Raw genomic sequence first — 14,611 nt, forward strand, 5'->3', positions numbered from 1 at the left:
CAGTGCAAAGGCCCTGGGGTGGAATCGTGCTTAGCATGTTTGGTGGAGCCCAAGGAAAGAGGGAGTGAAGGGGATGAGGTAATGGGGAAGATCATGCGGGGCCTAACCCCAAGATGCCCCACCGCCTGAACCTGCTGGACGCAGTGCCTGGACGCAGGGGCCGCCCCCTCCCCAGCTGGGACCCTGGCCACTCCAGAAAGGAGACACAAGCTTTCTCCCGAAGCCCTGTGATACCAGCCTCCTGACTGAAATCTCTGTGGGCTGCCAAACTATGAGTTCCATGAGGACAGGACCAGGGCACGGTCCCCATGGCATCGCCAGCACAGCGCCTGGTAGAGAAGGCGCTTGGCCTGTGCTCACGGACTGCACGAAGGGGCGCACCCAGCACGTACACACCCTAGGCACACGGCCGCAAGTGCACGTAAGAGGCAAACCCTGCTCCTGTGCAGACCGCAGACACGCGCAGGGCCGCCGGCTCTGCCAAACTCACAGCACAGCACACAGGAGACCCCTACCAACACAAGGCTAGCCTGCTGGACACATGGCCACACACAGGCGTAGCCGGGTCGCCATCCAAATCACACACAGAACACATACAGACATCTGGCGGAGGACTGGATTCGGGGGTGGTGGAGCCCCCTCCCCCATGGCTCTGCTCAGCAGCAGCCTCCCATCCTGGGACCCTGCTTTCCTCTTTCATGGGGGTGGCCAAGACCCAGCCCAAAAGGAAGGCTGGCTTGCTGAGGCACCAGGTCAGGTTCCAGACCCAGGGAACCCCCCCCTGTCCCCCAAAGAGGGGTCTGGAAGAGGGGAAGTGTCTGGCGTCTGGAAATCGGATCCTTGAGAGGAGCCCACATAGAAACCAGAGCCTTGTCCTTGGCCGCACAGCTGGCTGGAGAGGCAGGAGGAAGCAGAGACCTGGAGCTCCAGCGCCCCACAGCCCCCCCCCCAGCCCCCCAGCCAGCGGGTGGGGACCACAGGGATCCCCCTCCTCCTCTTCTAGCTGAGCAGCACAACCTCCTGAGAGCAGCACCCCACCCCCACCAGATGCCCACGCTGGGGCCCCTCATGCTCTCCCACCAGCCAGGGCAGGGTGGGTGGCGGGGTGGGCACAGGGGGCTGCAAACTCCAGACGCAGTGGCTCTCACAGGTGGAGGCACCGGGCCCAGAGTCCAGACCACTTGATGCAGACTCCAGAGCAGCCAGGGAGCCTGCCAGCTCCTCCCCCACATGTCTGGAGGGTTCTCCTAGATCCCCCAGGAGAAAAGGGGCTCCCCAGGGTATGCTGGGAATAGAAACAGGGCTTCATGAGTCTCCCTTCCACCTGCTCCCTACAGGCACCAGGGCCCAGGTACGCTGGTCCCCAGCTCCCCACCCTCCCCAAGCCTGGGTAGCCTCCAAGCCCAAGATCAGGCATTAGCAGGGGTGAGCGTGCCTTAAGCCAGCTCTCCAAGAGTGGGGGCTGGGCTGGGTGCCCTGTGGAGGGACGGCCTAGTGGGGCATCGGAGGGCAGGAGCAACAAGCATGGGGCGGACTAAGGCCCTGCGGGAGGTCACTGAGGGAGAGGAGGAAGGTGGCCATACCAGCGGGGGGGGGGGGGGGGGCTGGCGCTCACATGTGAGTGTACACGTATGTGGCTCGGTGCATGGGTGCCACTGCCGCCAGCCAGGGATCGAATTAGTTCCCTTTTCCGCTTTCCAGATGATTTTTCATCTCTGTAATTAATGGGCAAGTCAGTTCTGAACGGCATGGCAGGCAAATTGCTAGTTAGGAAAATCACGGATAATTTTCTCGATATGATAATGAAGGTTGTATTCCTTCTCTTATTCTCCCTGTTTTCATCCTACTTTTAAGTAATAAATTTGGCATTAGTGGGTGGGGAGAGGGGAAGAAGGAGAAGTCACCTGCCCCCACAGCTGGGGCCTGACCCAGGCCCACCCTGAGTCCTGAGCCCCCGGCCGTGGGGCAGATGGAAAGGATGAGCGATGGGGTCCCTCCATGGGGCACCACAACACCCCAAACGATCAATTCTGGGTGTCAGGCGATCAGTTCAGGGTGTCAGGCGTAGAAGAGCAGGTTGGAGGGCAGGGAGCCCCCAAGCTGTTAGCTGGACTGAAGGGGTTGAGTCTAGGGTCAGGTTACAAGCTCTTGCCGGCCCCTGGGGTGCTGGAAAGAAGAGCAGAGAGAGACCAACGGCCTCTCTTCAAGAAGCAAGCAGCATCGAGGTCAACAGGCCTAGAGCAGACATCACCCCTAGGAGTCCCCCACACCTGTTCCCACACTGTCCAAACCCTTCTCTGCGGTGACTCCTGTAGCAGCTAAGGGAACAGAACAAGCAGAAAAGGGAGAGAAAGAGAGAAACAGAGAGAGGCGGAGAGGCGACCAGCCATCTTGGCAGCCATTTTGAACCCCTCCCCCTGCTCCCCCAGGCACACCACATGTTTGGATGTGGGCAGACAAACCTAGGCTCTGGGTCCTTCAGAAGCCGGGAGGAAAGGGGGCCCTGCCTCAAGACTGGGACGGCGGGACACCACGCAGCTGCCACGGCTGGGGAGGGTCATGGGGGGCGGTGGTTATGGCCCAGGAACGTACAGTGAGGTGCTGGGCGAGGATGGGGCTGGGTGCTGACCTAGACCGGACGGGTAGGGACGGGCTGTGTGTGGGGGGCTGTGCAGGCAGGATGCTGTCTTCAGATGGGTGCCAGGGGTGCACTGGAGCAATGCCTGCAGGGGCATTTTCTGGCCGAGGCTGAAGCACGCACGGCACTCTCCACCCTCTTCTGGTCCGGACTTCTGTCCTAGGACCCTCAGGTGCGAGGATGACAGCCGAAACCCCATAGCTCTACCCGATGAACACCTGGGGGAGAGGGAGGGCTCTCCCCCTCAAAGCCCGAATCGGGGTGGATCAAACCCAACAGCTTCCCATGCTTAACCGGGTATCACGGGAGAGAGAGAAGACGCCGCCGGGCTGCACACCTCCTGACGGCGGTGCCCCCCGAGCTGCACCCGGCCGGACACCCAGACAGACCCCTCCCCATCCACCGCGTCTCTGCCTCCGGGAGAAAAACAATCCCCGGCCCAGCATCCTGCGGTGCCAGCCCCCGACGCAGCTCCTCCGGGGGCCGGGGCCCGCGCGCGGCGCGCACACGCACCCTCTCCGCTCACACCCAGACACCTACACAAACAGGGCGCCAAGCACCCGCGCGCACACGCACCGGGGACACGCAGGCACCGCCGCGCCGCTTCCCCACAAAGGCTGGCGCGCGCGCGGGCACACGCAGCCACGCGCGGGCACACTCGCGGTCCCCTCCCCCCGCCGGCACCCCGCGGCCGCCCATCCGCACCCCCGCGTCCCCAGCGCTCCGTGGGGGCCGCCCCTCTTGACCCCTAAGCCGGTGGGTATGAAGTGTAGGCAGTCCCCGACTCCCCTCCCGCTCAGGTGCGGGGAGTCACGGCTCCAGCATCCCCTCCCCCTTCGCGGCCCGAACAGGCCTCGGCTCCAGTCCTCCCCCATCCGCCTCGGCCCGCACACCTGGCCCAGGTGCGGCGTCCGCCTCGTCCTGGGCCCGCAGACACTCACCTGTCCAGCGCCGCTCTGGGGTCGGCCCTGCGCGTCTCTCCTGCGGCTCCGCGAACCCCGGCCCCCCGCCCGGCACATCTCCCGGAACCGGGGCGGGGGGAAAAAGGGTGAGGGGTGGCGGGGCAAGGGTGGCCTCCGTGTCCCCTCCTTCCCCCGGCCCAGCACCGCCGCCACTAACCAAAAATTAAAAAAAAAAAAAAAAAAATTAAAAAAGAAGCGGATTACACAGCTCCAAAGGCGGCCCCCTCGCGGCAGCGGAGGCTCGGGACTGGGGGCGAGCGGGTCCGCGCCCCTCCCGGGAAGGGGGAGGCGGCGGGGCGGGGGCGGCGTCAGAGCTCCGGGGGCTGGGGTGAGGCGGAGCCCCTCGAGGCGGCGCCGACAGCGGGCCGCATCTCCCCCGCAGCTCCGCGGCCCCGACGGAGGCGGCACGTGTGCGCCCAGGCGACTTCCCAGCCCCCTCCGACGGCGGCGGCGGCGGCCGAGGGGTTAACGGGCCAGCCGGAGCGCCCCTGCAGCCCCCCGCCGCCCGGCGGCGCCGCTCCGGGGCCCGCGCGGCCCCATCCGCCGGGGCCTCCTCGGCAGACGGCGGGGCGGAGGCGCCACAGCGCCAACAGCTCCCGCGCCGACGGCTTGGGCTCCCCGCAGTGGCCGCGGGGGGCTCGGGTTGGGGGCGGGCGGCGCGGAGCTGGGGGGGCGCGGCTGGAGGCGGGCGCGGCGGCGTCGCGCCCCCGGGGCGGCCGGAGGGGGGGCGCCGGGCCGAGCCCGTGGGCACCGCAGGACGCGCGGACCGAGCCGGCGCCGGGCACCAGCAATGACAAGCCGCCTGCTAGCCCCTCTCCCCGACGCACCAGCTCCGGGAGGGGGGCGGCAGGCGCGCGCAAAACCCGGCCCGGAGCCGCCGCCGGGGATCGGCCGCCGCAACCTGCGCGAGCGCACGGGGGGCCGACCCGAAAACCCGGACTGGACTTTCCTTCCCTCTGCCGCCTCCAACCTCTCTGGAAAAGCGGAGAGAGGGAAGGAGATGTGCAGGGTCGCTGCGTCGGAACGGGGAGTGGGGGAAGGGAGACGGGCGCAAGGAAGACCCGGAGAGGATTTCGCCGGCAGTTAAGTAAAGGAAAGGCGCCGAGCCCGGCGAAGGGAGAAATGGAGGAGCTCTGGAAGGGGTATGCAAAACCCGGATTGGATTAGACAGGGATGGGAGGAAGGTTGGGGCGGGTAGCTGCGACAGGGCCAAATGCACCCGGGGCACGCAAATTTGGGGCCGGATTCATCCTCGGGGACGGAGTAATGCGTCATGCCTAATGCAGTGGGAGCAAGCAAGACCTGGCCTAGAATTCCCAGACCTGGGCTCGCAGGGGGACTTCAGGAGGGGGCTGCTTAGTGGCTGAGGCGGCACGGGCTGCCCCAATCTTTTTGGCAGAGATGTGCAAGGGGGAGGGGCAAAAGGAGGGCTGGACTCTCGCACGAAGGGATCCGGATCGCTGGCTGCAACGAAGCAGGCTGGTAAAAGCGGCTTCAGGATCTAGGGGCGTTGCGAAGGGAAAGCATTGAGGAGGCCGCTACCCTGGGAGACCAGACCTACAATAAAAGACGAGGGAGGGACGCAAAGCCTGGACTGGAATCCCCATGACAGGACAAGACCCCAGGAGAAGATCCTGGGCAACCGGACAAGGGCTTGCAGCTGACGGGGGCAGCAGGAGCGGGGAGGGGAGTGTTAGGTGGAGGTTGTGTCTATAAACGCCTCAAGTCTCTCTTTGGGGGGGGGGGGGGAGGGACGGGGCGGGGGGACAGAGGAGGGCGGAGAGAAAAAAATTGAATTTTAGGTTCTTGGCAAGAGCAAAAACCTGGTACGGAATTTCACAGCCCAGCAACTACACTGCAGCTGGTGGACTTGAAGAAGTAGGGCAAGGAACCAGAGGGTTTGTAGGCATCTGGCTGAGTGAGGTGAGGGGCAGGTTTCAGGCTGAAGCTTCAGAGGGAGCCCTGCACCCCCTCTCCAGGGTGGGGAAGTCTGTCCAACCTGGCTTGGATCCCCAGAAGCAGACTGTCACTGCCAAGACCCACAGTGGGGGCTATAAAACCGGGCCCCAGGCCAAAAATAAGCACTTCAGCAGAATAGATAACTCAGTGCCAGGTGGGGGCTGGGGGAAAACTGGAGGGGTGAGGGCTGCTGGAAGGTCCCGAGAGGTAAGATCAGGTTAGGATCTCTGGAGATGGGACCTGGAAGCCTGGCTGCTGGCTCAGTTTTATGAAAGATGGGTGCAACTCTAAGACTGTTCGATGGGGAGGAGCAAATCCCTGGCTTGGATCCTCAGGTAAGGGAGTCCGTCCAAGTGAGGCCTGAATAGTAAAGCAGCCAGTGCAAGCAAAGTCCAAAGTCCTGGCTGATTCTTGGTGGGTCCAGAGTGGGCATATGTACAGTGAGGTGTGGTGGAGAAATAGAGCAGATAAATCCGGATCTGGATTATAGAAGAAGGGAAAGGACTGAGGAAGGGGAGGAGGGCAAACCCCTGTTTCTGTCTCCTGGAAAGAGAATGCATTGCCACCCAAGCTTGGCTCTGCAGAATGGGTGATGAATAGGGTGGAGGTAGCAGTGGGAGGGTTTGGGGTGGTAAATTCACAGAACTTGGGTCAGACTTGGGTGGGAACTCTGAGTATCTAAGAAAGCCTAAATTGAATATCTGCAAACAAATTGACCTGGCCTCTAAGAATCCCTTCCAAGAAGCATATCTTGGTGGCCGAACATAGGGGAAAATGGAGACACCAGACTTCCAGGCTTGCTGGGTGACCAGGACAGCCTCTGTGGCAACCTACTGCCCTCCACCCCCTTTTATGGAGAGCCTTCATTTCAGAACTAGGCAGGGATTTTCATAACCCAGAACCTGAGGGCAAATCAGGCCCCAAAACTTCCCAGGGGAGAGAGGGTAGGTGGACCACCTTTGCTCCCCTTTCATGCCCAGGATTCTATGGCTGTAGAGCTCAGGCCCTGAATCCTGATGGTGAGGCGGAAGAACTGGATCTAAGAGAACAAATGTGAAGGAAGCAGAGCTTGGTCCATGCAGAAAGGATTCCATCTATCTGTGGTTCCTTGACTTCGGGTCTGTTGGGTGTGGGGATGGGGGGGGGGCGTGTCTCACCTCTCCGCACCTCAGTTTCCCACTTTGAGCTATATCGATAGCACCTGATGGGACCCATGGAAGGTTTTGGTGCTGGGGGGGGGGGCAGTGCCAGCGTTCTATAAACCCAGCAGGATTGGAAGGGGGCAAGAACTTGCGGCTCAGAGAAAGCTGGACATCTCCAGAGCCCTCTGGCTCTGAGACTCCTCCCCGCCCCCCCCCCCAAGCCCCCCCCCCCCAGCAGCCCACCCACCTCCTCCAGCAGAGCAACCCTGGGAATCTATGAGCTTGAGGTGATTCTAACTTGCGTTCTCCATGGACTGCGAGAGGGGTGGCTTTTACTTGTATAAAACGAAGGGGTGGCATGCTTTAAGGGACTCCCGGCTCAGTTTGAAAAAATCCCGGCCAGGACCCCCTCCCAGCCCCTCCTCTTTCTCCTGCTGCTCTTGCTTTCAGCCGGGATCGGTTAGCCAGCCGCCATTCCATCCCAGTCTTCTGCCCTCGCGGGCGAGCGGCTCTGGAGGCAAAAGATGGGGGGGGGGGGGCACTGGGGGCGCGAAAGAGCCCTGACGGCCCCCCCACCCCCAACCCTCGGCTGCGCAGCCGCAGTGGAGGCTGCGAGAACTGCCCGGCTCCGGGAACCAACGCGTCGGCGCGAGCGCGCAGTCTTGCCGGGCGCCGCGTGCCCTACACCGTGCAGGTCGGTCCCTGCGCACCGGACGCCGACTCTCTGCTCCCAGGGTGACTCTCGCTTCGGGCGTCCTACCGTGCGCCGCGGTTCTCCCATGCCCAGCGTGCCCCGCGCCTTGGGTACCCCACGTTCTGTGCACCCTATACCAGAAAACCCCCACACCCAGGGTGTCCCGCGCTGAGGGCAACTCACGTTCAGATCCTCCCATCTGATCCTCACAGTCTGGGGGACTCTGCATGTTGCGCACCTTAGCACCTCGGGCACCCCGGCTTCAGACATGGCTCAAATCACCCGTGCCCTCTGTCCCCACCCTGTGCCCCCCATGTGTTGCGTCCACTGCCTCAGATCCCCACGTCCGCGTTCTGCGCCCCTCCACCCTCCCCTGTCCCCGATGCTCTGCGACCTTGGCCTCAGGCCTGGAGCCTTTGGTCTCAGTGTCCTGCCTCAGGCTCCTTAGGTTCTGAGTGCCAGGCCAGACCTTGTAACACGTGCGAGGGGTGGGGGCAGACGGTGGTTGGGGATGAATCGCATTCCTGGACTCAGGAGGAACTGAGCAATGCCCAGACCTCCACCGCTGGCCAGAGGCGCCCACTGGGCTTTTCCTAGAGCCTACTCAGCACAGGATGTGCAGTCCTGCGGTCATTTTACGATTTGGTTCATATATCCACTCCTTCCATTTATTCCTCAAACACAGAGCACCCCTTACATGCCCTTAGTGCAGGCATGGGGCGAGGTATTGAGGAAGACCCAGTGCCCCCAAGAACAAACCTTGAAGCCCTCTCAGGGGCATTCTGGTTCTAGTGGGTAAGGGAGACACAGGAGGCATGATTAAATTAGCCTGGAAAGTGAGCAGGGTGCTAGGGAAGTGGATAGCAGATGCGTCCAAGCCTTGAGGGGTGAGCAGGTGGGGCTCTGTTTGCCCCTGGCCCTCCTGGAGGCTCCCTGTACCACACCTTGGGCAGTGTTTGAACCCCATCCCATCCTATGCCCTCACTCAAGAGAAAAGCAAGGTGAAAAGGTCTCAAATTTGGGCCAGGAGGATAGATTTGGGGGGAGATTAACATCAATTGCTGTCTTTGGGGGTGAGAGGGTTCAGCTAATCAGCAGACATCTATCGAGCACCTACTGTGTGCCAGTACTGTACCAGTTGCTGGGACACAGTGGTGAACGAGGCAGAAGAGATTCTCTGTTCTTGGAGCTGACGTTCTAATCAGAAAGACAGGCAAGAAATCAGACAAGGAAAAGATACTGGATGTCAGATGGTAAGTGCTATGAAAAAGATTAAGGAAAGAAGACAGAGGGCATGCTGGTGGCTGCAATTTCAGATAGGGGGAAGTCAGAGAAGCCTTCTCTAAGAAGCTGGGATTTGGATAAAGACCTAAAGTGAGGGAGGAGTCATGGGGAAGGATGTTCCAGGCAGGGGGAATAGCCTGTGCAAAGGTCCTGAGACAGAAATGTGCTGGGTGGGCAAAGGATCCATGACTAGGCCTGTGTGGCTGGAGGGAGGGAGTGAGAGGGAAAGGAGGTGAGGTGGGGAGGTGATGGGACAGATGGGGGGGGGCTTTCTGAGGAGGAGACAGTTGAGCTAAAACCTGAAAGCTGAAGAGCCCATCACGTGTGATCCAAGAAGAGTGAACAGCAAGTACAAAGGCCCTGCGGTTGCAACAGGCCAGACTGTTTGAACAGCACAAGGGCCAGCATGGTGGGACCATGAGGCACAGCCTCAAGGGCCATGAGGAGGGTCAGGATTGGATTCTCAGTGACAGGGGGAGTCAAGGGAGGGCTATGAGTAGGGGGATGGCATGTTCCCATTTAAATGTGCAGCAGATTACAGGTGTGGTTCCCCAATAAATACAACATAGAGTTTCCACATGACCCAGCAATTCCACCCCCGAGTGTGTACCTGAAAGAATTGAAAGCAGGTACTTGAATAGATACGAGGCCACCAATGTTCACAGCAGCATTATTCACAAAAGCTAGAAGATTGAAACCACCCAAATGTCCATCAAAGAGCAAACAGATAAACAAAATGTTGGCTAACCATGCAGGGGAATACTATTCAGCCATAAAAAGGAATGAAGTCTTGACACACGCTGCAATGTGGATGACTCTTGAAAACACAACGTGAGTTAAAGAAGCCAGACACAAAAGGCCAGCTATTGTATGATTTCATTTATATGAAATATCCAGAAGAGCTAAAATCCATAAAGACAGAAAGCAGATTAATGGTTGCCAGGGGCTGGGGGGAGGGGGGAGGCGGACTGACTGCTAAGTGGTACAAGTTTCCTTTTGGGATGATGGAAAGATCTGGAATTAGATAGAGGTGGTGGTCGCACAGCACTGCGGACGTACTAAATGACAATGATATGCTCACTTGAAAATGGTTAGTGGTTAATTTTGTTATATGGATTTTACCTGTTAAAACAAAATTACAGGGGGGATTTGAGAAGAAGCCAGGAGACTAGGAAAGGGGCTGCCAGTTGAGAGGCGACAGAGGCCTGGAACAGGATGCTAGGGCAAAGTGGTCAGATTTGAGGCATAGCCTAGAGGCAGAGCCAATAGAACCCCTTAACCTTTGCACTCCCCCCCCATCAGGACTGATCGAATGTCATCTCTTGACAGACACACCACTGAGAACTATAAACACCCCATCTGCCTCACTCCAGAAAACGAAGCGTCCAGGAAGCAAACGGGGTCCAACCTGAGCAGCGGGCAGGCGGGAAAGGTGCTTGGTTCCCGGTTAGGTACGAACTGGGAGGGGCGCCCAGCTGCGCTTCCCTCCCCGGCCGCTAGGGGCCGCTGCCCTGCTGCTCTGCGGCCTCCAGGTGAGGAGGCCCCGCCCCTTCCCCCCTAGGTGCGCGGGAGGCGCGGCCGCCGGGATGTGGGAGGAGGCGGGGAGAGCAGAGCTCGCGGAGGAGCCGGAGGGCGAGGGGACAAAGTGGGAAAGAAGGGAGCGTGTCTGAGGTGGGGGCTGCTGAGAGGAAGGAGAAAGCCAAGGGGAGGTTGGAGGTGTGAGAAGATGAAGGAGGAGGAGGAGTCAGCAGAATGCTTGTGGGAGAGGAGGTGTGAGCAGGGGACAGCTGAAGGCTCTGATAGAAGAGCGGAGTTGGGAGGAGACCACCGAGGGCACAGAGCAAAGCTGGGGGAAGGAAGGCAGGTGAGCAGGTGAGGAGTCAGGGAGAGTCCTAGAGGTGAAGGAATTGCCTTGGGGACTTGACTTAGGGACATTTGGACAGTGTTAAGGGACGGCTGGGATGGTTGGGGGTGGGCCGACCTGTGGGGAGTTAAGGACCTCAGAGAAGGGGCCCTGCGCTTTGCCAGCCTTGACTGTTATGTACTGGGGGCCGGCGAGCGGGCTGGGGAGACTTCTCAGGCCCTGACCTCTTGGGCCAGCCATGGGGAAAGAGCTTCTGAGGATGAGATGTGCCTGCCCAGCTCATCCTAGGAGCCCAGCTTGCTTCTGCAGAGGGTACAGCTTGGTAAGTGGTTTATTCCACCTGGCACGAGGGCTCTCCCTCTCTCCCCTTTATGCCCCATGCCCCATGGCCAGTATTCCCTGTGCATTGAGCCGGTGGTGGGCAAATGGCAATGAATAAGACAGACGCATTTGCAGTTGTCTGGGAGCTGACAAGGACTTGTCAATGCAAATGTGAGCCTCGGAAGACAGGTAGGGACTGTAGGAGAGTACCCTGGGAGGCCCTCCCAGCCAGAGGACTCAGAGAAGGCTTCTCTGGGGAAGTGGCCCGTCATCAGAGAGCAGGAACCCACAAGCTGAAAAACAGAGGTCTATAGGGACTGCAGGCTCCGTGAGGTGGACTGGTATTGGGAAGGGGATTGAGAGGGAGGTGAGAGTCCCATGAAGGTCAAGGCATGGCCACAGGAAGGTAGGAAACGGTTCCTGACCTTGTACGGGTCCAGGACAGGGGCCACAAAGCCAAATGCTGGCCAGGGAACAAAAACAGAGAAATGAGGCAGGTGTGAGGCAGCGAGGAGGGAGGGTGGCAGCTGTGGGGAGCTGGAGACGCACCCCCCCCCCCTTTTAAGGCAACTGCCACTTGCTACTACTTAACTCCAGCTGAGTGCTACCAGGTGCAAAGTCAGGCTCGGAGTTGCCAGAATAAATTCTTCAAGAGAAGCCAGAAGTCAGGATTTTCTGCAAAATTCCCTCAGCTTTAACTAGCGCTGACTAATCTACTAAGGTTAAATAAGCTCCAACCCAACAATTCCATTCCTGGGTTTATTCCCAGTGGGAACAGGCACTATTCTCACCCAAAGACACACACTCATCATCGTCAGCCAAGGGGCCATCAACTGGCAAATGGAAAGTAACTGTATATGTACACCATGGAATACGATGCAGTGATGAAAAGAACGAACTAGAATGTGTGGAGAGCCTTGTGCCTGACGAACTTCAAGACAACATTGAGCGGAAGTACAAGACACAATCAGGAGGCATTGCATGATTCCATCCTACAACGTTCGAGGACAGGCAGAAGTAATCTGTGGCGTCTGGGGACCCCAAGTTTTCCTACCTATAGACCACTGACATTTGGGGCTCCTCCTCTGCTGTGGGAGACCTAGTCTCTGCATTGGAGGGTGTTGAGAAGCACCCCTCGTCTCTCCCCACTAGATGCTAGTTGTGACATGTGTCCCTTGTGTGAGGAGTGCAATCACTTTCAGGTGAGGGCTGCTGGGAAAGTGATACTTTAGGGTGGGCCCGTTCACCGGGAAGTGGCCTCAGGGAGCCTCCAAGAGGCCAGAATACTCTGTGTTTTGAGCCAGGTGGTGGCGACAAGGATGGAACATTATTTTTTCAATTCTGTATTCTTCAGCTATCTTCTTAAGAAGTATGTGCTTCACAATAAAAGAGTTAACCCTACAACATGAATGACCCTTGAAAACATTATGCCAAGTGAAAGAAGCCAGACACAAAAGGCCACAGCTTGTATGACTCCATTTATAAGAAATGTCCAGAATAGGCAAATTCAGAGAGACAGAAATTAGATCAGTAGTTGACCAGGGCTGGAGGAGGGGGAGTGGGGAGTGACTGCTCATGGGTATAGGGTTTCCTTTAGGGTGATGAGAATGTTCTAGATCTAGGTACCGGTGATAGTCGCACAACACATGAATATACAAAAACGCATTGAGTCGTACACTTTAAAATGGTTACTCTTACGTTGGGTGAATTATACCTTAAAAAGAAATTATAAGAAAAAGAGTCAACTCACACAGGCTGGAAAAGACAGGGCCCTGGGCCAGCTGGCCATTTTGCGTCAGAGGGAAGGGAGGTATCACTATCCAGAGGAAGGCAGCACAGGAGCTGTGGGCATTCTTGGGGAGCGAGGGCTGCAGCAGCTTGGAGCCAAACAAGTCTGCCTCAGCTCAGGGGAGCGCTCCCTCTGAACCCGACCTGTCAGGCCTGGAAAGAGATGGGCTGCAGGTCAGAGGCCGGCCGGCAGACTGTTGAAGGGAAGGGAGAGTTCTGGCCTGCGAAGGAGAAATGACAGCCACTCGGCCCAGCCTCACACCGAAGGGACCAGCACTGGTGCTTGCCGAGTGTTCTCTGCAAGCTTGGGGGAAGGTAGGGGGCTCACCCCAACTTTTCGGCAGCCCACAGAGAAGCAGCCTTCCTGAGGGCTTGGCCTGCATTGGAAACAGGGCCGTCAGCTGGCATTTGGTCCTATGTCTCCCCGCCTGGCAAAGAAACCACCCCCCTTCACCCCCCACTGTGGGCCAGGGGGCAAGGAGTGGGTGTCCAGGGTCTGGTTATCCACTGGCTTCCAAAGATGGCGTAAGTGAAGAGAGAAGAAAGCAAGGCGGGGCTCCAGACAGCCGTGTAGCCTCTCCCGCCCTGAATGGCGGCCCACAAGTTATGTCCACCCAGAACCCGCGAGTATGACCTTATCGGGAAAAGGGGTCTTTGTAGATGTAATGAAGTCAGGGATCTTTCGATGAGATCATCCTGGATCAGGGTGGGCCCTGAATCCGATGACAAGTGTCCTGAGAAGAGGAGAAAGGACGCAGAGAATGCTGGGTGGAGGCAGACGGGGAGCTTGGACTGCTGTGGTCACAAGCCAAGAACCAGAAGCCGGGAAGGGCAAGGAAGGGTCTTCCCCTAGAGCTCGTGGAGGGAGCGCAACCCTGTGGACCTGGGTATCAACTTCTGGGGGCTCCTGGGTGGCTCAGTTGGTTAACCGTCTGCTTTTGGCTCAGGTCATGATCCCCGGGGTCCTGGGATCGAGCCCCACGTCAGTCTCCCTGCTCAGCGGGGAGTCTGCTTCTCCCTCTCCCTCTGCTCTTCCTTCCCGCTTGTGCTCACACTCTCTAAAATAAATAAAATCTTTAAAAAACAAAACAAAACAAAACAAAAAAACCAAAAACCAACAAAAGAAAACCTTCCAGTCTCCAGAACTGAGAGAATCAGTTCCTTGTTTTAAGCAGCCCCGCCTGTGGTACTTGGGTACGGCAGACTTAGGCACGTTATACGGGCCCTGAGCCCTGATACTCGATGCCACAAACACGTGGGAAGGCCCTGCAGGGGCCTGAGGATCAGTGGGGAAGGCAAGCCCATGACTGGATCATTCCAGTGTGCCGGGATCACCGTCAATGGAGAAGAGTGTCGGGGTGGGTGTGCAGTGGGGTGGAGGGCTGCCTGGGAACCCCTCATAGCAGAGGCGATGACACAGAGCTGAGCCACACCCCGTAGGAGACAGCAGGTCATACAGACATGCCAAACAGCCAAGTCAAGACCAACCATGTCAGCAATGGCTCAGTGACCCTCAGCTTCGGTGCTGGGGAGCGAGTAAGGGGTGGTAGGGACTGTACTGAAGAATGATGATAGTTGTTAATATGTATCAACCCTTGCCAAGCCCTTTCCTTATACAATATTAACTCATGTAACCCTCACATCAACATTAGAAGCAGGTATAATGGTTATCCCCATTTACCAGGTGGGTTAACTGAGGCACAGGGGCTGAATCAGCCGCCCCTGGCAGGAAACACATGATACATTCAAAGTGGGTAACGTAAGCAGAGTTCAATGAGGGAACAAATTTTCGAAGTGTGGACAGATGTGGGAAACCGTGAGAAGTAGCACCACCCCTTGGGCTCATAAAATTGGGGAGCTCTTAGCACCCTTAGGTCTGAGAGAGGAGCCGAGGAAGTTGTCAGAACCTGGAGACATCACAGGTGATGTGGACCTATGACAAGGACACAGCTGGCCCCC

General features: G+C 58.4%; 1 protein-coding gene across 3 annotated transcripts in view; it reads right to left on the minus strand.

Moving 5' to 3' along the window:
* The window catches only part of ADGRL1 (adhesion G protein-coupled receptor L1), a 55,070-nt gene that overhangs the window by 40,228 nt on the left and 231 nt on the right, over nucleotides 1-14,611 (minus strand). For 2 of the 3 annotated variants that reach the window (XM_057311566.1, XM_026488031.4), the window contains exon 1: nucleotides 3,580-3,752. The exons of the other annotated variant lie outside the window; for it this stretch is intronic. The gene's annotated coding sequence lies outside the window, so the exon portion shown is untranslated. Of the gene's footprint in view, nucleotides 1-3,579; nucleotides 3,753-14,611 lie in introns of those variants that run through there. 3 annotated transcript variants of the gene reach the window in all.

This window comes from Ursus arctos, unplaced genomic scaffold, assembly GCF_023065955.2.
Source record: "Ursus arctos isolate Adak ecotype North America unplaced genomic scaffold, UrsArc2.0 scaffold_14, whole genome shotgun sequence".
Classification (NCBI taxonomy): Eukaryota; Metazoa; Chordata; class Mammalia; order Carnivora; family Ursidae; genus Ursus; species Ursus arctos.